Source organism: Sciurus carolinensis, unplaced genomic scaffold (assembly GCF_902686445.1).
Source record: "Sciurus carolinensis unplaced genomic scaffold, mSciCar1.2, whole genome shotgun sequence".
Classification (NCBI taxonomy): Eukaryota; Metazoa; Chordata; class Mammalia; order Rodentia; family Sciuridae; genus Sciurus; species Sciurus carolinensis.
Genome location: NW_025920253.1, coordinates 272,423 through 298,351, shown reverse-complemented (window position 1 = coordinate 298,351; position 25,929 = coordinate 272,423). Strand labels below are relative to the sequence as shown.

Here is a 25,929-nt window from a genome sequence, read left to right as displayed (position 1 = left end):
AAATTGGGAATCCTACCTATCATCTATCTATCTATCTATCTATCTGTCTATCTATCTATCTATCTAATTACCTATCACCTATCTATCACCTATCTATCATCTATCTATCATCTATATATCTATCTATCTACCTATCTTTTTAATATCAATGATAATATGTTAAAAGTGCCATACAAACTGCAACCACTTAATGTTAATTCAATGTTTGGATAAGTGAAATATGAACCTCCTTGTACACAATAAACAATAGTTCTAATTTATTCTTTGAAGTTAAAATTATCTATTGAATATATATTTTATCTCCTTTTAAGAATTTCATCACCACATTTTCAAAACATCCCAGTATAATAACATATGCATATTACAAGTAATAATACAAGACCACAGATATAAACTATGAGTCTTATCTATTAATATTGTTGACAAAAATTGCAAATTTACAGAAAAACAGTTAACCTGGGGCCATGGTACTTTTGTGATTGTAACTAAAAAGCCTCTGGGGCTTCTTTGTTGAAAGAGGAATAGTTTTGCTGACCAGAGAGCTGCAGCCATTAAGGCATGTGATGTTAGTGTAGGGATAGTTACAACAATGCCACTGTTTAGAAAGGATGCCAGGAAACAGGAACACCCAAGTGAACTGCTTTTTTACGGCTGAACTGGTCTCAACATAAAGGCTGGACTATTTAATGAAAGGTGCTCAGTAATGAAGATGAATGGGATTCTTTTCTTGCATCCAGGGAAAATATAAATTCCCCATGGCTTCAGCTTCAAATGGGAAAGGCAAGATGCAAGACTACAATTATTTTATCAGTCACAGTAGAAATTACAATATCAAAAACGACTGAGTACAGGCCATGAGGAAAATTCTTACAAAATAAACCATATTAAAATGAATTAGAGGGGGACTACTAAATAGCATGACAAGCGTGCAACAGGAGGTGTTCTCCTGATGGATGAATTTGCAGTGTACATAGACGAACGTAACTGCTAGTACAAGTACATAAAGAACTGTTAGGAATTGATCTTGGAAAGAGAAGAAGCCCAGTGGATATGTCATAAAAAAACACATTTCACAAAAGAGAAAAGTGGTCCCTAATAAATGGGATGACTGATTCTTATCTTGAGGGAAAAGTAAATTTATTAAATTCTATTTTACACCCCCAGAGTTTTCAGTGTAAGAGAAAATGGTGCTAGGGATATCTAATGGAAGGTAGAGTGGTTTGATCAATTAGGAAATTGATCAGTGGAAATACCCAGAGACGAAAGGTCACTCAGTCCACTCAGCCCAAAGTTCCATACCCAGAGTACAACTGTTTTATTTCCTTTAGAAAGCACAGAGGAGAACACTCAAGAGATTTATTCACAATAGCAGAAAAATAGATGCCAACATTTCATCAACATCAGAAGGGCTACGTATTTTAACGTTGCAATGCAAAATGAAAAATTTGGGGGATAAAAATGCAGGAATAAAAATGAAGATGTTAAACAGGCCTGTTTGTACCACATTGTCATTACCTAATGGGTACCTGGGAGAATATTTCCTTTTGCTCCTACATCATATTTCCATGGTCAGAACTGCATCAAGTCTTGAAAAAACTGAAACCTCGTGGTGTAATTTTGTAAAAATGATTTAACTTTAACAAAAGAAAATGATTTTGCTGAAAAGAATGAATGAAAACCTACTAAACAGCATAAATGGTTTTGAAAATAAGGATGTTAGTAATGACAGGAAACAGAATATATTAAATATGAACTATGACAAGGTCAAAATATGTGTAATAATATCTACATGGTGACAACAGTTCATTACAGTTCTATGAAAATGACAGGTTGATAGGACAAAAATTTTCACATATAGCTGCATGAATCCAATTTCTACCTTCATTGTTACATGCCTCTTTCTTTCCTCTTTCTTCTGTAATTCAGACTGTTAATATGGAAACATGACTACAATGAAGATCTACCCAAATAATCCAGGAAAAACTCATTCTCATCAAACACTCTCTTCTCAAACAATTAACAGTACCCAATCATCATGTATGTTAATAAAAACTAGTGGGTCAGGTCCTGGGTGTGTGTTGAGGGTCTCCATTCAGTCTGCACAGAGATTCAGTCTAATCCATGAACATTACATACCAATTAACCCAGGAATGGCATTCAGTTAATTGGCTCTAGCATCATGTCCAGGTATGACCCCTGAATCTGCTGCTATCACCTGGTGCCCTAGGAAGAAAGAAAGCCCAGGAAAAGGCCACCTCAAGTAGGAATGATATAAACCCTGTCAGACGGAGCATATTAATGGTAGACTTTTCCTTCCTCATTAGGACTGAAGGCACCTCTCATTGATGAATGATCCGAAAGCACTGGTAACGTCCAGGTAACTATGCCAACTTCAGAGACCACTACGCTTAACATGGTGGATGCTATTACCAGAAGTTTCTGGTTGTCCACTAAATAGTACATGAGAGGTGAATGGCTACCCCTTTTTCTCATAGTAAAATAAACTCTAGGATGCCACTCAAATGACACCAACCATATGCTCAACTGGAAGGCTTTTGTAGATAGGATCACAGCTTGGCTCCAATATTATTCTGTCCATCCAGTTTCTCCAACTTGTGTTTCTAAGAGTACATGAAAACAAAATGAGTTAAAATGAGAACTCTGGCTCCAGGTGTTGTTTCTGTGGAATATGAGCAAAGAATGTATACAGGAGAATAGAAATCATGGGTCAAACATAACAAAACTAGACAAAAAGAAAGTCAGGGTTCAAGACAAAATAAAATATTAGGTTATTAGTTGATCCCCATCTTCCTATAAGAAAGTAGTGACAGAAGATCCAGGCATTCTGATTCAGCAGGTGTCCAGTCCCTGTGACTTTCTCTCGAAACCCAAGTCCGAGGAAACTGACACATCATAAAAGAGAAGTCATCCTTCCAGTGAGCTTCCTCAAGGTCTCCTTCATGTCCCTGTTCCTCAGGCTATAGATAAAGGGGTTCAGCATCTGAAGGACCAGAGTGTACATCACTGAAGCCACTGCAGATTTCCTGGGTGAGTCAGTCATTGCAAAGCTAATGTACACCCCAAAACCTGTCCCATAGAACAAGGAGACGACAGACAGGTGAGACCCACAGGTGGAAAAGGCTTCTGATGAAGGCATTCTCAAGACAGAGGACACAATGTGAATGTAAGAGAAGATAATCCCAGAAAGAGGAATGCCACCAAACATGCAAGTTGCAACATATATCAGTACAATATCCACTGAGGTATCAGAACAGGCCAGCTTGATGACCTGAGCAAGTTCATAGAAGAAGTGGGAGTTCTCCAGGTCTATGCAGAAGGACAGCTGCAGCAGCATCAGACTGTGCAGTAAGCCATGAAAAATGCTGATAAGCAAGGAGATCATGATCAGAAGGACACTGAGGCAGGGGTTCATGATGACTCTGTACCTCAGGGGGTGACAAATGGCCATATAGTGGTCATAGGATATTACCCCCAGGAAAAATTTTTCTAAAAGTGCAAATAGTATGACAAAGCACACCTGGGTTAGGCAGCCTGCATAAGTGATTCTCTGATCCTGGGTTTGGATGCTCAGCAGCATCTTTGGGTTTGTACATGTGCTTAAACAGATGTCATTAAAGGAGAGATTACAGAGATTACATGGGGGTGTGGATGTGGGGGTCAGAGCTGACAGCCAGGATGATGAGCATGTTCCCCAGGATGGTGACCAGGTACATTGACAGGAAGAGGTTGAAGATGAGGGGCTGCAGTGCTGGATCATCTGTCAGTCACAGAAGAAGGAATTCTGAAACAGTGGTTTGGTTTGTGGGTTCCATGTATTTGATGAATTTGATGGAAAAGATGGAGTGAATAGATCATAGATTGTGTGAACAGCAGAAACAGCAGCACTTGGGAAGATGTTAGAAATGCAAAATCTTGGTCTCCATTCCAGAAAGCTTCATGACACTTGCTGGGCATGAGAACTGTAAGTTAATGCTTTAAGAAACCTTTGAATGCCTGCTGAATTTTGAGAGTCGATTCAATTTTTATTAAAAAATAAATAAAAGGATGTGTATAGCTTGGAAAGGAAGAAATAAAACTGTTCCTGTTGCAGAGGAAAAAAAAAAGAAAAGAAGAATCACTTTCTCAGAGGTCCTGTGAACTGAAGTGAATATTCTTACTTTCATTTTTTACTTTCTCCATCCTTTCTTGTTCCCTTGTTTCCCCCATTTCCCTCCTTTCCTTTTATTGAAGTGAAATTGCACTGAACATCAACTGTTTTATTTACTGTGTGAAGAGGTGAGAATGAAACCAAGCATAAGGCAATACTTTTCAATCACAATTAGTCCCCACCATTCAAAAAGACAAGAATATAATTCAGAAATCTGTCTTCTAAAGTGATGGTTCCATAACATTGGCTTGCTTCAGAATAACCTGAAATCTCTTTCCATTTGCAGCTGTGTTCGTTCTAGTTAGCATCCACATTTATCCATGACGACACTTAGGCAACTGGAGGTTAAATCATGAATGTGAGATCCACAGTGAGTGCTTGACCCAGACTGGGTTTGAGCTCAGCTAGTCTGACTGCTAGAATCTTCCTTTATCCAACTCTGTTCCTTCCTCCGGAGAGTACATTCCTAAATGGTTACTCAGATAACACAATTTCCCTGTGCTACTTCCTGACCTCCCTAGTCTCTCTATCACTTTCAATGTGTGCCCACTTCATTCCACAAAAGTAAATATTGCAGGAGAATGGCATCCCACCAGGTGGTCCTGAGCAAATGTTAGAAAATGTCCTTCCACACTGAAGCTCAGAAGACTCCGCCATGGAACATAAACCTTGTTCTTTAGCCATTAGCTCTAAGGGAAGCTGGGCAACTCTATCTCAGATAATCTTTCTCATCCTAAGGGAGACCTTCTGTTGGTCAATAGGTGGTAATTTGTTTTTTAAATATCAGCTAAAGGAGAGGTTAATGAAGTGCAAAGATGTCTGAGAAAAGTGATGAAAATAAGATCTCCTGATACTCAGAAAACTACAGTTTACATGATAACACATGCTTATCACACCAGCAGGATCCTACTTGGCAGGCCACTGTCCAGCGGTGGTCTTTGTCTTCAGTGAGAGATGGAAGTGGCTATGACAGCATTTACCCCTTTGATTAATATTAGTCTCACGTACACTGAATGTGACAGAAATTCTAGGACACTATTTGGGAAGGGCAAACATCATCAACTCTGAGAGGTTGGTGTGTTCTATTTGTATAATGCGAACTGCACTGCAGATTTGTTCATTAATCTAATTGTAAATCATTATCCAATGTACACATATATCCAAACATCATAATGTACACTTTGAACATATGCAAAGTAAAATCACTTATACTTAAATGGAGCTGAAAAATGACTGTGGGAATGTTTACTTGATAAAATGTGTGTCAAACAAATGCACCAAGTATGGCATTTGACATATGGAATTCTTCAGCTGGCATTCCCTACTGGTTTCTTTCTCTCTCTTTCTTTATGTTTTTTCTTTCTTCCTTCCTTCCTTCCTCCCTCCCTCCCTTCATTCCTTCCTTCATACCTTCCTTCTTTCCGCCATGCACTGCTGCACAAAGCACTTTTCATTTCTTAGAGAGAAGATTGTTTCAGGGTGATTGAGGAAGGAAAAAGTTGAGAAAGCATCCTCAACAGCATAAATGCAAAAATCAAGAAAGTATTAGATTGGTTGAAATGATCTCTGGGAATGTCAGTGGGTAGAAAAATAAGAGGGAAACATCCTCTCTGCCGGTGTTCACTTGGCAAGGGCATATGATGACATATGTAGGAACTAAAATGAATTTAATAATAAATGAATGAGATACATGAGTCACATTTTCAAAGCATTAACTAAGCAGCTTTAGTTACCTGGTTGGCTTCAAAGTTTCACCTGGATATTGAAATTGGAAAATCTGTCCTTAGGAAACACGACAGACTGAATGATGGAGTGGAACCCTGGTCAGGAAGACTCATCTCAGGAGGAGGCTCAGGTGCGGTTTCCTGGCTGGGGCAGGGCTGTAGAGTGAGGTCTTCACAGGTTGACTCCTGCAGTGTCTGAATCTATCCCTGTCAGTGACATACCTAAAGCCCATCATCAGATCAGCTGTTTTGCTAACATTCTGATCCCAAGAGTGCAAGTCCTTGAAGACCAACTCTGCAGAAATGAGGGATTGGGGTGGTTGGTTCCTGACCCCTGAGGCCATGCTTGCTCCACTCAGTTCTCTCCCTTGTTTCTCTTCAGCTGCATTGAATGGCTCTTGCTCACATAAGGTAATGTGTGGCATGTCTCTAATGCATTCCAGGGCTCCTTTTCAGTTACAAACAAAGTCATCTCTCTTTTGTTTCCCATCTCTACTTAATTAATAATTTCAAAAAGACTGATTCAATTTTGGTCCTATATGTTTGGGCATAAATAACATTTATATATATTTGCTAAAATATTGTGCAGGTCAGTTTTTAATTGCTGAAATGAATATGTAAGGTTAATAAACAGAAAATGAAGAAAGGTTTACTCTGGTTCATAGTTTCATATCTCTGATTTCATGGCCACTTGGACTATCACTTTGGGCCTGTGACAACACAGTATATCCTGGAGGGAATTTGTAACAAACTAGGCAGCCAAGAAATGGAGAGAGAAAGATAGACCAGGGGCTGGAGTTATACTAGCCCATTTAAGGTCCCAGTTACCAATGATCTAAAGTCCTCCATTAGTACCCAACTCTGGAAGGTTCTACCACTGCCCAGTAGCACCCCACGCTGGTGACTAAATATTTAGTACAGGGGAGTTTGGGTGACAAGTAAACTATAGCATTTTATGATCACACAGAGAGTATGCCCTTAATAATTTTTGGGAAATTGTTGAACTATATTATTCCACATAATAGACAAAATGAACTCTAATATATTCTGTTTCATCACTGCTGCTTGAAAGGTAACAGAGAGGGCTTTACATCCCTGCAGAGAGTTTTATAAACACCATTTTGAATTCCACCCCAGGAGTTTCAAAATACATTTTTCTTAGGTGAAATTGTAGTTCTTCATTCTTAACTGATGTGTTCGTTCAAATATAAAGTCACCAGAAAGAACTAGTTGCCTCATGTGTCCATACATCAAGTTAGATTTATACAATCATTTAATAGGAATGGGGACATCACATGGTGGTGTTATTTTTAAACTATGCTTTATTTAAGGGCTTAAAAATTTTTATGTATTTTTCAACCCTAGTTATAATTTGTTAACTCCACATATGCATTCATATTTTACATGGTATATTTTTGAACTTTATGGCAAGAGAGCATCATGGTGACTTTCTTCATCATGATAACCCTACTCACATTAAAGTTAGGATTAATAGACACAATGTGCAAACACAGTAATAGGATTACAAGCAAGTCAGTGTTCCCACATACAACCTGAAGAAGACTATACTGGGTAGATACAAGATACAATTTCCAATACTAAATAAATAAAAATAAATAATAACAAACCCAAACATGAGATAGTAGTGAGAAGAAAACAAAAGACTCTATAGATTGATGTCTATAAGTAAAAAAGTACTTCTTTTTTCCAGGTATCCAGGACATGGTATCCTAGGATTTTAGTTTCCAAAAGCAAAAGTGGAGCTTCCTTATGAAGAATATGGGTGAAATTAGGAGTTGAGCCCCATGTAGACCCAAGAATGTAGACTTGGAGCACATCAAAGTTTAAGGAAAGTCTTTTAAGAAGTATTTAACTGAGCTCAGGCTGGGACTGATGGATGGATCTGTGGTGTTCTCCATGTCAGTAGGCAGAAGTCAGTAAAGTGAATTCAGGAGCAGAGACCCGACTACTGATGGATGAGGTAACAAACCTGCCAGATGAGAAATCAGGCCCCAGACCCAGTGGACAGACTTCCAAAAGTCATGAGGAGAAGAACTGGGGATGCTGAGAATAGAGATCCCTGTGAGGAGTCTTCTAGGGGTAATGAAGTAGATGGCCAGAGTAGTGTCAGGTCTGAAAGGGAGTTTTCTTTTTTTGTTTGCTTTTCTTCTCGTGTGGCTGGAGGTTGAAGCCCAGGCCTCGTCCATCCCAGGTCAGTGCTTCAGAACATGCCAAATACCCCAACATGGATTTATTTTTTTAACAGAACTTCCTATGCATTTGAAGTCCAGATGACAAACTTTGGAGTGAACCATACACAAGCATCTGAGGTGACCTCTGAGGGGTGCCAGGTGAGCAATACTGAAGGGTCAGCAAGATGGCACGACTTGTCTCCTGGGAACACTGTTGGACAAAAGCCACAAGGCTAGCTTGGGTTATCAATGCCTGTGATTCCCTGTCCACCAAAGTGGTATACATCAAGGGGCAGCCCCAAACAGGACCCACACTGCAGAGCAGACAGTAAACTTACTGAAGCCTGAGGTGCTCTGAGTGTTATTTAGAAGACACCTTCTTAACGATAACTTACTGATTAACTCACTATTCTTAAGGTGATAAGTTGCACACATTTTTCTGAATCAGAAGTACTATTGGGAAGAATAAATATACAGGGACTTGAAACAACTGAAGGAAATAGCAGCAAACTGTGTGTCTTAAACTGAATCTTAGAGGGACTCAATATCAAAACACAAGAGTCAAGGTTGCTTATGTCATACCTGCTAGGGAGGAAGTGGATTCACATGGTAGCGAGAAAAAGAACATGGAGCTTGGAACACCTGGGAGCCTCAATCAATGGCCACTCTAGAGGAGGGACTTAGGACAACCTATCCATGCAAATAGATAGCATTGAATTCCTGATGTGGTGTGGGTGATGTCCCTCCTATGTGACATTGTCAGGATGGCTGACTGTGGGACTGACTTTAGGTTGACAAACCCCTTACCTTTGTCAGTTTGGCCTTTGCTGATCCCTGACCCTGAGACACCCTGAGTGTGACCTTCTTTGCCTTGCCTACTTTACTGTTCACAATGACTCAAGTGCCAGTCACACATGGATACCCCTTTCCTCTGCCCTGGGTTATATGCATCTCCTTCTAGATACCTTTGAATAACACTAGTCTAAAAAGCAATATTGGGAAGAACTAAAACAGGAGTGAAGAGAAACAAAATGTTTTAAGGATGTCTATGTGTCTATCTCCTCGATAATAGAAGTTATAACAGAGAATGTACCCTTCCAAAAATTAAAGTTGTTACAAAGGGATCATTTATATATGGTTCAGATTTGATAATTTTTAATATTATGTTTACCTGTTTTGAAAACATTCTCTTTAATCAATATGGGCTAAGCATGTATAAGATATATGGTTTATTATCTTTGTATATTTTCACTATCAACCTTATGCAATATCATAACATTAGCATCAATATATCTATTTTCTAAATATTACAGGTCATCTATTTAAGTTATGGGATTTGTTATCAATATTCTTGCAGGAAATTTAAAGTTAACAGAAAAGATGAATACCTGTGGTACAAAGTATCAAAAAAGAATTGAAGTTTGTTACCAAAAGCAAACTGCTTTTATAGGGCAGGTGTGTTACAATAATGTAGACATCAACCTTAGAGTAGGGAGACAAGTACTCAAACCTATTGTTGTGACAAGAGAGTCCAGATGAAAATCAGCACAAGAATGAATAGTTTATTTATCATTGAACTGGTAGTAAAAAAGAAATGTGGATTTGTTTCAACTCAGAGGCAAAAGTCAAGGAAGAACATTTCATGACAATAAACTAGAAGGTAAAACTCTAAATCCTTTGTTACTGAAGTAAGTACAGCTTTTGTTATCAAGAATGATTGAGTTATGATGGCGGCCCTCAGGAACACAAGCAGTAATGAATGCTGTGGAGGATGTGGGGAAAAGGCACACTGTTACTGTTGGTTAGGTTGTAAATTAGCACAACCAAATGGACTTCAGTATAGAGACTCCTCAATAGACTAGAATGGAATCACCAAGCAATTCACTGACACCACTTCTCAGTATTTATCCTGAAGAACTAGAGTCACTATTGTGCATACCCGTGTTCACAGCAGCACAATTAATAAAAGCCAAATAATGGATCAAGCCTAGGTGTACATCAGTGAGTGAATGGAGAAAGAAAACCTGGTATTTATACACCGTGGAGTTTTAGTCAGTTGTAAAGAAGAATGAAAGTGGATGGAACTTAAGAGCATTGTTTCGAGAGAAATAAGTCAAACTCAGAATGTCAAGGGTCATATTATTCCTCTTTTATGAAAAGCTGAAGGTGGTAAAGGAAAATAAACATGGGGGTAGGACTTTCGTGAAAAATAAAGGAAGATCTATGTAGAGGAAATGGACCGGGCAGGGAAGAAGGAAGCTAAAGGGGAAATAATGGGGATGGTATTGACCAAATTATATTTTTTATATCATGTACATGCATGAATATATAACAGTGAATCCAACTATTATGTATAATTACAATGCACCAATAAAAATGTGAAGAAATCGAGTATTGAGCCCTCAAAATTAGGGAATATTGACATGATAAGCTGCCTTAAAATTGACCACCTGTGTGCACATATTAAATGCTTTAAAACTGTTGCAAAATAACACAGTCAAAACAATAATAAACTGTCATCCACATAACTTAAAAATGTTCAAACTTCCAATTAAATATAGAACTTCTACACATTTCTGAAAGGACAAACTCCTGAATGGAAATATCTCAAACACATATTTTCCAAAATGGGAAAAGTAAGAGTCTCATATAGTATGTATAAAGACACTCCACCTCATGAAAAGAGAAGTACAAATTAACAAAGCATTATTTTACCTCACCAGACTGTGATGATGTTAAGTGCCAGAATCATCCAGGAAAGTTAGTTCAGTCACTTAGGAAAACTCATTTCATCTTCCAAAAGGAAAACCTACACCCTGTATCATGTAAATGCATACCAAGGATAAAACTATCTTACATTTCAACAGGGGAAGTTAAAAAGAATATTTCAATTCAGTTTTATACACTATCCACCTTTTGTCAATGACAGAAAGGATTGCTGATTTTTATTGTCACCCCACATCATGTAAAAATGGGACTGAAAACCAATGAGTATCTGTTAAACCCAACAACAGGATGGACTCTCAGCCAAGACCCAGACATCAGTCATGACCTTGAATGTTTATGAAGGACAACAAGAAAATGATGTAGTAAATTGTATGGTCACTTATAGAGGGGTGATGACTATTTATTAGAGTTTTAAAAATAAGACTTGTTGAGAAAATATGTACCATCAGAAATTGCCTGCATTAATCCAATTTCTATCTTTCTCTTTCTCTTATAAAATATTATGTTTTTACAATTCATGCCTACACAGAAAATAAGGAATGAGATCATGCTTAGCAAAAATCCTCTTTCAACACGAGTAGCATTCCCCCTCTGACCATGTATGTGCATATCAACAAGTGAGGGGAAGATGAGATGGAGATATCAAATGGTGTTATCAATTTATAATGCAGTTGTCCCCTACATGACTCCAAAGTGAGTTATAGCATCAGTAGACCAAGGGAAGGACACTGGTTTTTTAAATCTGTCACAATATTTCCCTCCAGGCTCAATATCTGCATCCTCTGTAACCAGCTTGGGACTCAGGAGAACAAGTCTTTGGAAGAGGCCACCTTGTGTAGGTCTCAGGGAAGCCTTAATCCCTAAAATAGCACATACCCGCTTCTGAAGACTTGTAATGAATGACATTCTCTTTCTTGACCCAGGTGTTAGAATTGGGGGTTCTTTTTCTTTGAGAATTGATTGCGTTTCACAAAGCCTCCATATCATGAAACCATCTCAAGTTACTGAGATAAATCTAATGACATGAATTTTTATAAGTAATAAAACTGAGAAGGGAAGATGCCAATCTGATCACAGGGGATATAGTTCTTCAGGGAAAATCTCGTTAATTAACTGAATAAAAGATCAGTTCATTTCCTTCATAGTAGGTCAACCAGCAAATGAAATATGTGTGGCCCTAACCTGCAGTTAGGTTGAAGATAGTTTCCATCTATGACCTTGACCTTGTGTTCATCTTTCCCTGTCCTGTTCACCTTCTAGAACTCTCCTTCCTAGAGACAAATCCACAAAATTCCAAAATAACATCCCCCAAATCCAGCTCTGCTTGATGGAGTCCAAGCAATGAGGTAGAGGTTGGAGGTTGATATCATTTGTTAAACATCACAGTACTGATTAAAAGCAAATACAAGCTTACAATGCAAGTAGAAATGCAATACACGATCCCCCTCTCACAATCACATGATCAGGGAGAATCTGCTGCACAAACAATCAAAGCATTGCTTAAGTTTTCCAGGACTGTTCCCCACTGCAGCTCACCTGTTTCTAAGAGCGCATCAATGTGATGTTTGGTAAAACTAGAAGCATTCCTTCAGGCTCTGCTCCATTGAATCCAGAGAAAAGAAATTGTCTGAACAATTGCATGGGATATCAGAGAACTGGACAAGAAGTCATAACAGGCTTCAAGAAAAGTTAAACAGCATCTGGTCATTAGGTTTTCCTGTCACGTAAAAGAATGCAGAGATGGAAGTACTTGGCATTCTCCCTCATCAAAAATCCTCTAACTGGACTGACTCTAGAAACATAGGAACAAAGCAAATTTCACATCACAGCTGAGAAGCTGTCCTGCCAATGAGTTTCCGTAAGGCCTCCTTCATGGCCCTGCTCCTCAGGCTGTAGATAAAGGGGTTCAGCATCTGAGGGACCATGGTGTACATCACTGAGGCCACTGCAGTCTTTCTGGGGAGTCAGTCACTGCAGAGCTCATGTACACTCCCAAACCTGTTCCATAGTATAATCAAAGTACTGACAGGTGAGACCCACAGGTGGAAAAGGCTTTATACTTCCCTTGTGATGGGGGCATTCTCAAGACAGAGGACACTATGTGAGAATAAGAGAAAATGATTCTGGTGAGAGGAACACCACCAAATATGTCAACTGAGATGTATATCAGTATGTTATTGATGACGATTTCAGAACAGGCCAGCTTGATAATCTGAGCAAGTTTACAGAAGAAGTGGGGGATCTCCAAGAATGTGCAGAAGGACAGCTGCAGCAACAGCAGCGTGTGCAGCAGAGAATTCACAGTGCTGATAGACAGAGAGACCAACTCCATCAGAACACGGAGGCAGGGTTTCCTGAAGACTGCATGCCTCAGGGGTGACAAATGACCACATAGCGATCATAGGACATCACTGGAAGGAGAGAATTTTCCATGACTGCAAAGAGTATGACAAAGCAGACCTGAGAGAGGCAGCCTGTGTAGGTGATGCTCTGATCCTGTGTTTGGATATTTACCAGCATCTTAGGAATTATGCATGTGCTTAAGAAGACATCATTATAACGACAGGCTGCAGAGTAAGGAGTACATGGTGGTGTGGAGGTAGGGGTCAGAGCTGACAGCCAGGATGATGAGCAGGTTCCCCAGGATGGTGACCAGGTACATGGACAGGAAGAGGCTGAATATGAGGGACTGCAGTGCTGAGTCATCTGTCAGTCCCAAGAGAAGGAATTCTGAAACAGCTGTTTCATTTCTGGGTTTCATGTTGTGAATAAATCTGATAAAAAAATTATGGGGTGAAAGAGTCAAAAGTATATAGACAGCACCAGGGGCATTTGGGAGGACTATGAATGTGAACTCTTTGTCCTCACTCCAGAATCACTGCTTATCCTATTTGGTGACAAGGACAGCATTGTTTTAATTAGCACACATGTATGACTTTGATATATGCTGAATTTTGAGAACCAATGCATTAAAAGTAACAGAAAATATCTCATGGTTCCTAGTCATGTATTTTTCTGAGTGATATCTGAGGTATCATCATTATCCTGTGCAATTTTAACACTTTTGTCCTAAACAAGGCCTCTAGCTTTTCCCCTGCCTTAAATACATATCCATCTTTACTTACTTTACTTATGAAGTTAGTCACAGTGGGGAGATGGTATTCATCCATTTTTACCTAGGAAAGGACAGGAAAACGTTTGAAGTTCATAAAACTACAAGTACAGTGGTCCTTGTCTCCTTTAGCAATTAATTCTAGGGGAAGCTGAGGAAATCTATTTATGAAATCCTCTGTCTTATCCTAAGACATCCCTTAATTTGATAAATGGTACAGCTTTTCATTTTTAAATACCTAAATGAGAGAACAAGTAGAATGCACAGACATCTAAAATACAATGGTTTCCAGATATTCTGAAGAAAGAATCTTATAAGGAGGCAGATGCTTCTAATACAATCATAGTCCAACTAGAAGCATCCTGTAGAGCAGTGGTCTCTGGCCCAGGGGGGACAGAAGAAACTGTGAAGGACTTACCTACCACTTGGTGGGATCCTGCTCTCACACACTCTGAATTTGATCCAGACTCCAGCACAGCTCTGTGAATGGACATATCACCCTCTATACGAGCAGCCTGGGTGTTCTATTTGTCCAGTGGAAACTGCATGAGGGACGTTTTCATCAGCTTCATTGGGGTCATCATTTTGCAGGGTGTACATACATCCGACCCTCACCTTGTACACCTTGAGGGTATACAGAGCTTAGTCCATCCAAATAAGTCATCCTCAGGGAGAAAAAGTATGATATGATTTGTCTCATATGTAGAAACTAGAGGGAAAAGTGGGGAAAGGGAGATAAATGCCATGAAAGTTGAACAGTGACCATTAGTGTTTAGAGAAGGACTGGGAAGAAGAAGAAGAGGAAGTTGTGGGAGGTATAGGGAGTGAAATTGATCACACTGAGTTTTAACACATGTGCCACTGTGGTACAATGAAACCACCATCAGGTGTCATTGATATGCAACAATAAAAATTAAAATATAAAACGAATTAAATAATGAATGCATTACATACATGAGTCACACTTCCAAAGGATTAACTAAGTGGATTTCATTACCTTGTTGGGTTCAAGAAGAATGTTGCTCAGTAACTCACATGGATATTAAAGATGGAAGATGTGTCCTCAGAAAGTTCAGGCAGACCAAAGGAGTTAGTGGAACCCTGGTCAGGAGGACTCAGATTGGGGAGGAGGCTCAGGCCTTGTTTTCTGAATTGGGCAGGGCTAGTGAGTGAGGTGACCCCAGGGTGACTCCTGCAGTCTCTTTATCACTCGAGGCCCCAATATCCAGAGCTCCTCATTAGGCCAACAGTTTCACTCATTCTGATCCCAGGAGTGCACATCCTTGAAGACCAGCTCTGCAGAAGTCAGGGATGCGAGGTGGCTGACTCCTGAGCCCTGAGGCCATGTCTGCACTGCTTAGTGCTCTGCATGTCTCTGCTCAGCTGCACTGCATGGGCCCTGATCCCACAATAGGTGGCATCTCTCTAATGAATTCAGGGCTCCTCTTACATATTATATTACGTATTTCATTTGTGCAGTAATGATTTCAGGAAGTCTTATTCCATTTCAGATGAGGAGCTGTATTCCGTAAGTGAGCACTGATAATTTGCTAATAAATATTAGATAAGATATTGCATCAGTCAGCTTTCTATGTCTTAACCAATACTTCAGATAAATCAGTCCAAAATAGAAAAGGTTAACTTTGACTCATTTCAGAGGTTTTACTTTATCATCATTTCTCCTGTTGCTTTGGACTGGGATCATGCAGAACATCATGGAGGGAATGTGAGGCAGAGGAGGCCACCAGAAAACAAAAAAACTAGAGAGGAGGGGGCTTCCCACTACCCTTCAGATGCACAGTCCCCAGTGACCTAACTACCTTCTGCTACATCCCACTGCTGAAAGGTCTTAACGCCTCCCAAGAGTTCCACAGTGTGAAGACTAATCCTTTAGCACATTTGCTTTGGTTGGACTGATATCCAAACTATCACATGGTAGAAAGGCAAACACTCAGGGTGTTTCTTCTTGACCATCACTGAATATTTGTGAACTGTACATTTTCTACCCTACATTTTACAAACATTTCAATACATTTTCGTTGATCATTGCTGATGGTGAAAAATATCAACAGGCTGTCTCTCCAAGCTTAAGGTTTAATGAACACCATTTTCTTCTCCTTTTTAGCCATCTTAAATATTTTATTTTATTTATTTTTTAATTTTTAATTTTATTTGTTCTAATGAGTTGTGCATGACAGTAAAATGCATTTATACATTTTGATAGATCATACAAAAATGTTTCATTACACTTTTCTTCATATTAGGGGATTGTGAGGTGAAATTATGGTTCTGCATTTCTTTTTTGACTCTCAGGTGTTTGTCTGTCTTTTTAAATTGCTGAACATAGCAGTAGGAGTCATTGTGACTTATTTGACATGCATAGAACATGTGATCAATTTCATCTCCCAGTACCTGCCTTGCCCCTTCCCTTTACCCTCCCCTGATCCTCCTTCACTACTCTTCTGGTTTCCCTTCTATTTTCATGAAGTTGTTTTTAGCTTTTTTCTTGCCATTTTCCACCTGTGGAGGAAAACACACGACCCTTGACTTTCTGTGTCTGGTTCATTTCACCTCACATAAAGCTCCTTACATTACCTTGCAAATGACATAATTTCATTCTTATTTATGGCTGATTAAATTCCATTCTGTGGGTTGTGTGTGTGTGTGTGTGTGTGTGTGTATATTGCATTTTATTTATCCATTTTGTCCTTCATTTTAAATTTTATATACTAATTTTTATCTTCAGTGCATTATAGTAATACATTACGATGGGGTTCATTGTGACATTATCATAAGTGTGTGTTACATTGTTTTCTCCATTTTAATCCCCAATACCACTGCCTTACCTGCCTTACTCCCTCATCCCTTCTATGATGCCCTTCTTCTACTCTATTGATCTTCCTTCTGTTTATTTATTTTTAATTGATGCATTATATTTATATATAAATTTGGAAGTCATGAGGTATATTCCTACATTCATCCAGGATAACTTGGTCAACTTCATTCTCTGGTTCTTGGTTCCCCACTTCTCCTCTAGTGATCCCCTTTCTATTTTTGTGAGATCCTCCTTTTTATTCCTTTTTTCTCTTCAGTTTCCACATGTGAGAGAAAGCTTTTGACCCTTGACTTTCTGTGTCTGGCTTACTTCACTTATCATATGATCTCCTGTTCCATCCATATATCAGCAATTCTGTTCTTTTTTTTTTTTTAACAGGCAATTCCTTTATTACATTTTCCATCCATAATATATAAAATGGAAGAACTAGTACATGATCAAAACAATAAAGTTTTGGGATCCAAATTGACACATTAGTTTTGGCCAAAAGTAGGTATGATTCCTACTCCTTTGTAGAAACTAATAGAACCGAGACTATTCTTCTTTATGACTGAGTAGAACTCCATTGTGTGTGTATACCACCATTTCTTTATCCATTCATCTAGGATGGTTCTGTAACTTGGCTATTTTGCTGCTATAAACATTGTTAAGTAGATATCATCATAGTAAGCTGATTTTAATTATTTTGGATGACTAATGAGGAATGGGATAGCTGGATCACATGGTGCCATATCTAGTCGCTTGAAGAATTCCCATACTGCTTCCAAAATGGTTGTACTAACCATTTTGCAGCCCCTTAAAAATATATTAATATACCATTTCCCCATATCATCACCAGCATTTGCTTATTATTATTTGTATTCTCAATTGTTGCCAATCTCACAGGAGTGAGATGAAATGAAATCTCAATGTAGATTTGATTATCATTTTCCTGATTGTTAGAGATTGGGAAACTTTATTCATGAATTTGTTGGCTATTTTGTTTCTTTCTTTGAGAAATCTGTTTATTTTGTTTGCCTATTTTCTCCTTAGGTTATTTTTTTTAGTTTTTTTTTTTTTAGTTCTTTATATACTCTACATATTAATCCCCTGTGAGAGAAGAAGCTGGCAAAGACCTCTATTTCTGTAGGCTCTCTCTTTGCATTATTAATCATTTCCTAGACTGTGAAGAAGCTTTTTAATTTGATGACATCCCGTCAATTGATTCTTGGTTTTATTTCTTGAACTTTAGGTATATTGTTAAGGAAGTTGGTGCCTGCATCTACATGATGGAGTGTTGACTCTGTGAGAAATTGCTTTGTAATATGAAAACTCAGTTTCAAATTTCAGGGAGTTCAAATTTATAAACAAGATCCTAACAAAAACAATATAAATAACTTGCAGAAAAATCAGTATAGAAGAGGGAGGGGAGCAGAGGGAAAGGAGGGGGAGGGTGACATATTGGGAACCGAATTAAAGTAAATTATATTCTATGTGTGATACGGTCAAAATGTATCATAATGTTATATATAACTGAAAAGAATCAATAAAAAATTTCAGGGAATTACATTGGAATTTGCCTTCATTAAAAAGTTGGATTTTAATGGTCTATTCACTGTATTATCACTCATATTTATCTCATGCATTTATTATCTATATTAATACATACAAGTTATATTTATAAACACATGCATATGTTAATATGTATGAATATACACCCCATACTCGTAATGATAACTATCCATATTACTTTATATAATTATAGAAACTATCTTCTATATTTTACTTTTGAGAAGAAAAGCAATAGTTTCCTGAGGATGTGTTAGCTGGGGCTACAGGAATGGCTGAGGAAGGAGGACTAGGATCCACACAGAAGGAAGGCGTGTCCAAGTGTGGAAGGTCCTTGCAATGGACCTGGGAAGAAGGTGAATGGAAGTGAGGGACACAGCCCTGGTAGCTCACAATGTGGGATCAGCCATCACCACACTGGGAAAAGTCAGGAATTGCTCAAACAAATACCAACTAGTGAGGTCCTCATATTCAGCAAGGGACTCCCTTGCTAAGCAGTCAGTGCTAATGAAATGTTTAAAGTTCCTGATGGGTGACAGCTGTTGTGGTATCAGGCATGCTTTGCTTGAGGCCTATTTGGTGTCAATGTATATGTGCTGGGTGTATTGTCCTCTCCCACTGCAACAACTGCCTGGACACTAACCCTGGGAGACTCTGCGTTTGTCCTCCTAAGAGTTACTCTAGGACACAGTTACAAATATTGCTACTTCTTCAGGTTTTAAATTCCCATATATTTATCTTTCCTTTTATTGCTCTGTTTTGGAAAGAAAATGTGCAACCTGTCACCTTAATTCACAGAGATTGAATCTTCAAGAAATTACTGAAAACAATGTCTCACCAAAACAGTAAGCATGAGTCCTAAAAAGTAGGGAGCCCAGAGTGTGGATCTTATTCAAATGCTACCCCTTGGTGGATAGGACCTTTGTGACCAGAATACTAGAGACCTTGAGAGCTGAGTGTTCCTGTGTGTCTCTATTTGTGTGGAAGTTTCCGGTGACACTTCAGGTTTCCTAACCAAGGACTTCTCAGAGGTCACTTAAAATGGTGGTATAAGTTCACCAGTGAAGTCTGACATCCTTACACTAAAAGTATATGAACATGCCCTGAAAATAAGAGGAAGTGATCTCTAGTCCCCTCAGTCTGCTCTAGCTGCAGTCTCTTCTCACTTTGTACCAAAACTCCTCAAAGGAGATCTCTCTACTCACCATCCCTCCCTAATTGCTGAGGCTGGCTTTGAACTCAAGAACAATCCTTGCAAACAATCTTTGTGTAATCCCTCTGGGATTACAGTTGTGTGCCTCTGTGCCTGTTTCAAATAATGTGTCTTTAAAATTTTAAGTTCATGTAGAAACAGGAAACAAGTGATAAAACAAGTTGATAAAGATAGAGAAACATTGATGTCCTTAAATATAGAAAGAAGGTTTAAAATGGGCACTGACATAGAACTCCATTGCTGCATCATAGAGGAAGGTTGAGATCCAACCACATTTACTAAGTGTACGGACACATCTGCCTACTACTAACTTTTACTGGGTTTGTACTTGAATTATCACCTCATCTTAAACTGAAGAACCTGAATCTCAGTTCACAATTTCCTTACGTGAAGAAAAGTGAACTGTGATGACATTGGCGATCATTAAGGAAGTAGATTAGAATCTGCTAGTGTCCATCAGCAGATGAATGTGTCAAGAAACCTGGGACATACAAACAATGGAGTTTCACTCAGCCATAAAGAAGAATGAAATCATGGCATTTGCTGGTCAATGGATGGAACTGAGAGTGAAATAGACCAGACTCAGAAAAGGTTTCTCTCATGTGGGGAAACTAGATGGAAATAAAGAAAAATGTGGGAGAATCCCATGAAAATAAAAAAGAGATCAGAGGAAGAAGATGCAGACGGAAGGATGAGGGAGGAGAAAAAGGAGAAACTTCAGAATGAAATTGACCAAATTATACTATGTACACATACAAATATATCACAGTAATTTCACTTTATGTATAGCTATAAAGCACAAATTAAAAAATAAAAACTGTAAATAAATAGAAGGAAAGATCAGTAGAATAGTGGAAGTAGAACAGGAGGAGAGAGGAGGAAAGAAAAGAAGTTCTGGGGACTGAAGTGGAGCAAATTAGAAACTAGTCGTGTATGATTGTGTTAGTGTGAACTCCCATATTATGTATAACTGACTATAATGCACAAATAGAAAAATAACAAAGGCCTGCACAAAAGAAATTAAGGCTCAGGTGTCATCAATGGCAATAAGAAAAACCTCTATTTTTATTTTGAAGACTCTTAGCTCTATTTGTAGACATGTTATTTATACTCCACATATGAAGTATATTTCACACCTAAAAGCAAATCATAATGTCATGATTCTTGATATCATAAATAGATAGAGACACTTGTTTAAAGCTAAAGCAGAACTTTGCAATTTATTGGAAAATACTATGTGCTGTGTTCTCAAAAAAACATAAGTGGAGGAGAGGAGAAACGGTGGAGAGAATTGGGTGATCTGCGCCTGGCTTCTGGGGCCAGGGGACAAGCCAGCCTAAAAGCCTGCATTCTGTTTTCTTCGTCTTTAAGGTTATGCACCCCAGGGATCAGCATGGCAGTAAAATTGCTAGTCTAACACGGAGCTTTGGATATTGAGCCCCAGGGGTATAGAGACTGCATAGAGTGAGCTTGTGGCCACCCCACCCCACAGCCCTGCCACAGTGGAGAAGCAACACAGGAGCCTCCACCTAGAGATGTGATCCTTCTTGACCAGGACCTGCTGACTCAATCTGTCTGCACTTCCTGAAAATGCATCGTCCATCACCAATACACAGATGAGGCATTGAGCGTCGTTCCTCTTGAAGTCGACCAGGTAATATGCAGTGCCTTAGTTAATGTACTGGAAGTAAGTTTTGGTGAGATTTGTATATGGAATTCACATATTACTTAACTCAGTTTAGTTATTATGTGCTTCATCACATAACCATGCCAAAAGATTATTGGAATGACTGATGATTCTTCACTCACTTTTCTATATGACCAGCACTCCCAGAGGGGAATTCCTCACATAAATTCATTCCTGACAAGTGCATTTATCATATCGGTTATTTTCTCTTTCTTTTTCCCTCATCTGTCCCTACCCTTTGATTTTTTCTACAGAATGAGAGGTGCCAGGTATAAATATTCATGACAGAAAAATATAACACAGTAAGAAATGTCTGTATGAGGGTCCCACATACTGTACACTGTGCTGATGGCTTTTGTTCTATTCACTTCTCATCATCCCCCAATTTTTTCAGCTTATTGAAGCATAATTAAATAAAAAATATATTTCAAATACAGAGTGTAAGGATCTCATATACACATGTATTGCAAAATGATCATCACAGTACAGCTAATGAGCATGACCATGATGCAATTCCCATTGTCCATGTAGAACATACAGGCTTCTTGGACAGTTGAAGATTTTTCCCCTTCTCAAATTGTATTCTGGAGCATGGATTAGAATGTATCCATGGCCAATATTACATCTAGTTATAGTTGCTGTAATTGACAACCTTGTTTAACCCTGTAGAGGGACCACTGGTCTACAGAGACACTCCTGGTAGCACCCTAATTATATGTATCTCATAAATATGTTATAATTCTGTGTTATGTGGTGTTTGCTTTCTGAAGAACAGAGAATCATTTTTATTCCCACCTGTTTTCTTAGGAGTTTTTGCACTTCAGTCTTTCACTCATTTAGTTGTTCTATTTTAAAAATTCTATGTTCCTACTACCTTAAGGGAAGAATCCCCTTGGGATAAGACAGACGTTCATGAATGGAGTTGCCCAGCTCCTGTTAGAATTAATGTTAAAGGAGATGACTTGAATTTCCATAGGACTGTCTTTTGAGATCCAAGTACAGAGGCAAGATTTCTTTGTGTCCACCTGGATCAATGCCACCCACTAATTTCATGGGGAGAAGTCAAAAAACCTTGAGGGCCAGGGAATGTCTTTAGGCTTTGCTTGCAAAGAAAAAATTAAAATTAGAAAGGTAAATTAGGAGATCAGAGTGAGTATTCAGGAATGCTTGTGCTAGTTATCCAGAATCATTAGCAGAGCTTGGTCAAGATTCAGCTCCTCAGTGATATATTCTGAGTTTGTCCCAGTCATTGTGAGCACTTGCTGGGACTTGTAGGTGGGAATGATGGAGTGAGTTAATGCATGTACAATTCGGCAAGATCATAAAGCAATTTTGAAATACTCCAAACTTTGTAAACCATGCCTCAATCAGACAGAGTTAATAATTTCATTGTTATCTCTTTGTTTATTCGAAGAAATAGCAATATTTTGTTTCAAAAGCCTTATCCTCTTAATTATTCTCAGCACTTAGCACAATTCATGGGAAAGGACTGGTTCTCAGTGTGGAGCAGTTGCTATAAAGAGACTGAAGGGAAAAGGAAGACCAAGCTAAAAGGAGCCGTATGACTGTATTTGAACAGTCATTTGAGCTCAAAATAGAGATGATGAAGTTTTTGTTTTTGCTGAACTGGTTCTCAAAGCTCAATATACATCAAAACCATGTGGAGGATTCGTTGAAACATAGACTGCTGGTCCTCATGCCCATAATTTATCATCAGTAACTCTGGAGTGGGAACAAGAGTTTACATTTTTAACACCTTTTTAACTGATATTGTCGCTGCCTTCCATTCATGTTATCATATTTCAATTGTATCATATCTATCAGCTTATTCAACAACATGAAAGCTAGAAACATGTCCGTTTTCTCAGAATTCCTCCTCCTGGGACTGAGAGAGTACTCAGCACTGCAGCTCCTCATCTTCAGCCTGTTCCAGTACATGTACCTGGTCACCATCCTGGGAAACCTGCTCATCTTCTTGGCCGTCAGCTCTGACTCCCACCTCCACACCCCCATGTACTTCTTCCTCTCCAACCTTTCCTTGTGACATAAGCACAACCACCATCCCCCAAATGCTGGTGAACATCCAGAGAAAGAGGAAGGCCATTAGTTACACATGCTGCCTCAGTCAGGTCTGCTTTGTCCTGATTTTTGCTGGATTGGAAAACTTTCTTCTCACAGCAATGGCTTATGACCATTATGCAGCCATCTGCCATCCCCTTAGGTACACAGCCATCATGAACCCCTGCCTGTGTGTTCTACTGGTTCTCTTCTCCTTCTCCATCAGCACTGTGGATGCCCTGCTGCAAAGTCTGATGGTGTTAAGGTTGTCCTTCTGCACAGACCTGGAGATCCCCAACTTCTTCTGTGAACTTAATCAGGTCATCATGCTGGCCTTTTCTGATACCCTCATCAATAACATCCTGATATATGTTACAGCTGGAATATTTGCTGGTGTTCCTCTCTTTGGGATCATTTTCTCTTATATCCACATATTGTCCTCTGTCTTGCGAATGCCCTCATCAGGAGGAAATGTATAAGGCCTTTTCCACCTGTGGGTCTCTCCTGTCTGTAGTCTCCTTGTTCTATGGGACAATTTTTGGGGTGTTAATTAGCTCTGCAGTGACTGACTCACACAGAAATGCTGCAATGGCTTCAGTGATGTACTCTGTGGTCCCTCAGATGCTGAACCCCTTTATCTAAAGCCTGAGGAACAGGGACATGAAGGAGGCCTTGAGGAAACTCATGGATAGGATCACTTCTCTTCTATGATGTATCATTTGTTTTGCACTTGTGTTTGTAGAGTAAACTACACTTACCAGATTCATGATGAGCCAGAATACCTTATCCTTCTATCATTACATATTTGTAAAATGCCTTAATAGGGTAGAAATGTGGCTCAGTGTTGGAGAACTTGTGAAGCCTGAATGAGAGCCTTGGTTGGATCCCAGCACTGAAAAAATTGAAACATAAAATTAATCTGATTACTAAATAACATGATGGCTACCTACATTTTATTTGGCTTGTATCTCAACTCCTCCTTTTGTCCACCTCTGTAGTAATTGACATAAGACTTCAATTCTCTAAGCACAATTTCTTTCGTCTGGTGCCACATAATCTAACTTGGTAGCAGAGACTCTTTTTTAGCAATTCTTCTGTGGTATTCTCTAAGAAGACTCATTAGAGAAGGTAAAGAACACAAAGAAAGTATTTAAACAGGTTTGTTGTTGTATTTATTCCAAATTTAGATCATGTGAGTAGAGCCATATTCTAGACTTATTGATACTGAAAGGCTAAGGAGGGGGTGCTCATGTCCTATGATATGAAGTAAACACTGAGACCTTTTAATCCCAAGCCAGTCCTTCCCACATATTAATACCATCCACCAAATTCAATTTCTATATCTGTAAAATTGGAGCAATTAGATGACATTGCTGATTTGACATGATGGTGGCATTTCACAAACTCATCAATGAAGGTATTTATGACACAAATGTTTTTCCATTTGACCTTGTTAAAGGCCAAACTTAGTGGATTAATTCCACATCTTCTTGTTAGTCTCAGCTTTGTGCTTCAAAAATCAATCATGTTATTTAACAGTTATTCATTTACGGCCAGTGCTCTGTATTTGTATATTTTGTGTGATGAGCTAAAAAATAAAAGAGGTTTTGTGATGGTGATGATGTCTGGTAATTATTTTCTGCTATTATAATAAATACATTTTAGCATTCTCCATGCGACCTCCTATGCTAAAAATGTCTATGATATTTCCATTGAGATTCTTATTTTTAATAGATTAATTGATTCCTAGTCTTTAGAGGAATTTTCATAATTCCTGCCTTGCTTTCACTAATGTGATGTCCCACCCAAAACGTATGTGTTTTTTTATCACAGGCATTCATAAGCATTTATTATTAGTTGTCTTCTTGATAATTGCCATTCTAACTGGAGTGAGGTAAAATTTCAGTATAGTGTTCATTTGCATTTCCATGATGATAAATTATATTTGGTATTTGCCTGGACTTGTAAAACTAAAATCATAAAGGTGCCTACTGACAAACTTGCTGTGTGGCAGGTGACTCTCCTGAACAATGCCTATATGAATCTTTATCTATGATTTGAGTGGTGGCTCCTAGTGTAGTTGTGTTCTGCTCTTTATCAATGTAGACCAGAGCATGACTGGGCTGAAAATCACGACTTAAACCCCTGGACGTTTGGAGAAAACTGTCAGCAGCACCATGACCAGAGGACTCCATGTTGCTGTCTCTTGACTGCCCCAGATTCTGTCCACTCCATCACTGATTGCTGATCGACTATTGTCACCGAGACCAGACAGATAACTACCTTTCCTGAGGAGCTGAGAGAGGCTACAGCTGAGAAGAATCCCCTCGGTCGTGCTGACTGACTTCTTGGCTATGACACTTTGCATTGAATAAGTCCATGGAGATTGGACTCTAGTTGAACAAGGGAGTGAATCTTCAATGTATTTGTGACTTGCTATCATTTGGAATGTTAAGTTGAGTGTGCATTGCATGAATAAAATCCACTTGTTGGAACCAAACCTGATTCCTCTCTTACTCACTGCTTACAACAACCTGGGACCTGTGTCAGGGCTCTCCTGTAATGCAGGCTCAAAAGAGTTTCTTTAAAAGGCCCCATTCCCTGGGAGATGGACAGAACCCCAGACCCTGGGACTGGAGTCCTGCGTGCAAAGCAACAAAGCTT

The 25,929-nt window shown here is 38.9% G+C and overlaps 1 pseudogene; it reads left to right on the top strand.

Annotated features, from left to right (window-relative positions):
• Positions 1–23,976, top strand: part of LOC124975332 (putative gustatory receptor clone PTE03) — a 34,502-nt pseudogene extending 10,526 nt beyond the window's left edge.
• The last annotated feature ends 1,953 nt before the right edge of the window (positions 23,977–25,929 follow it).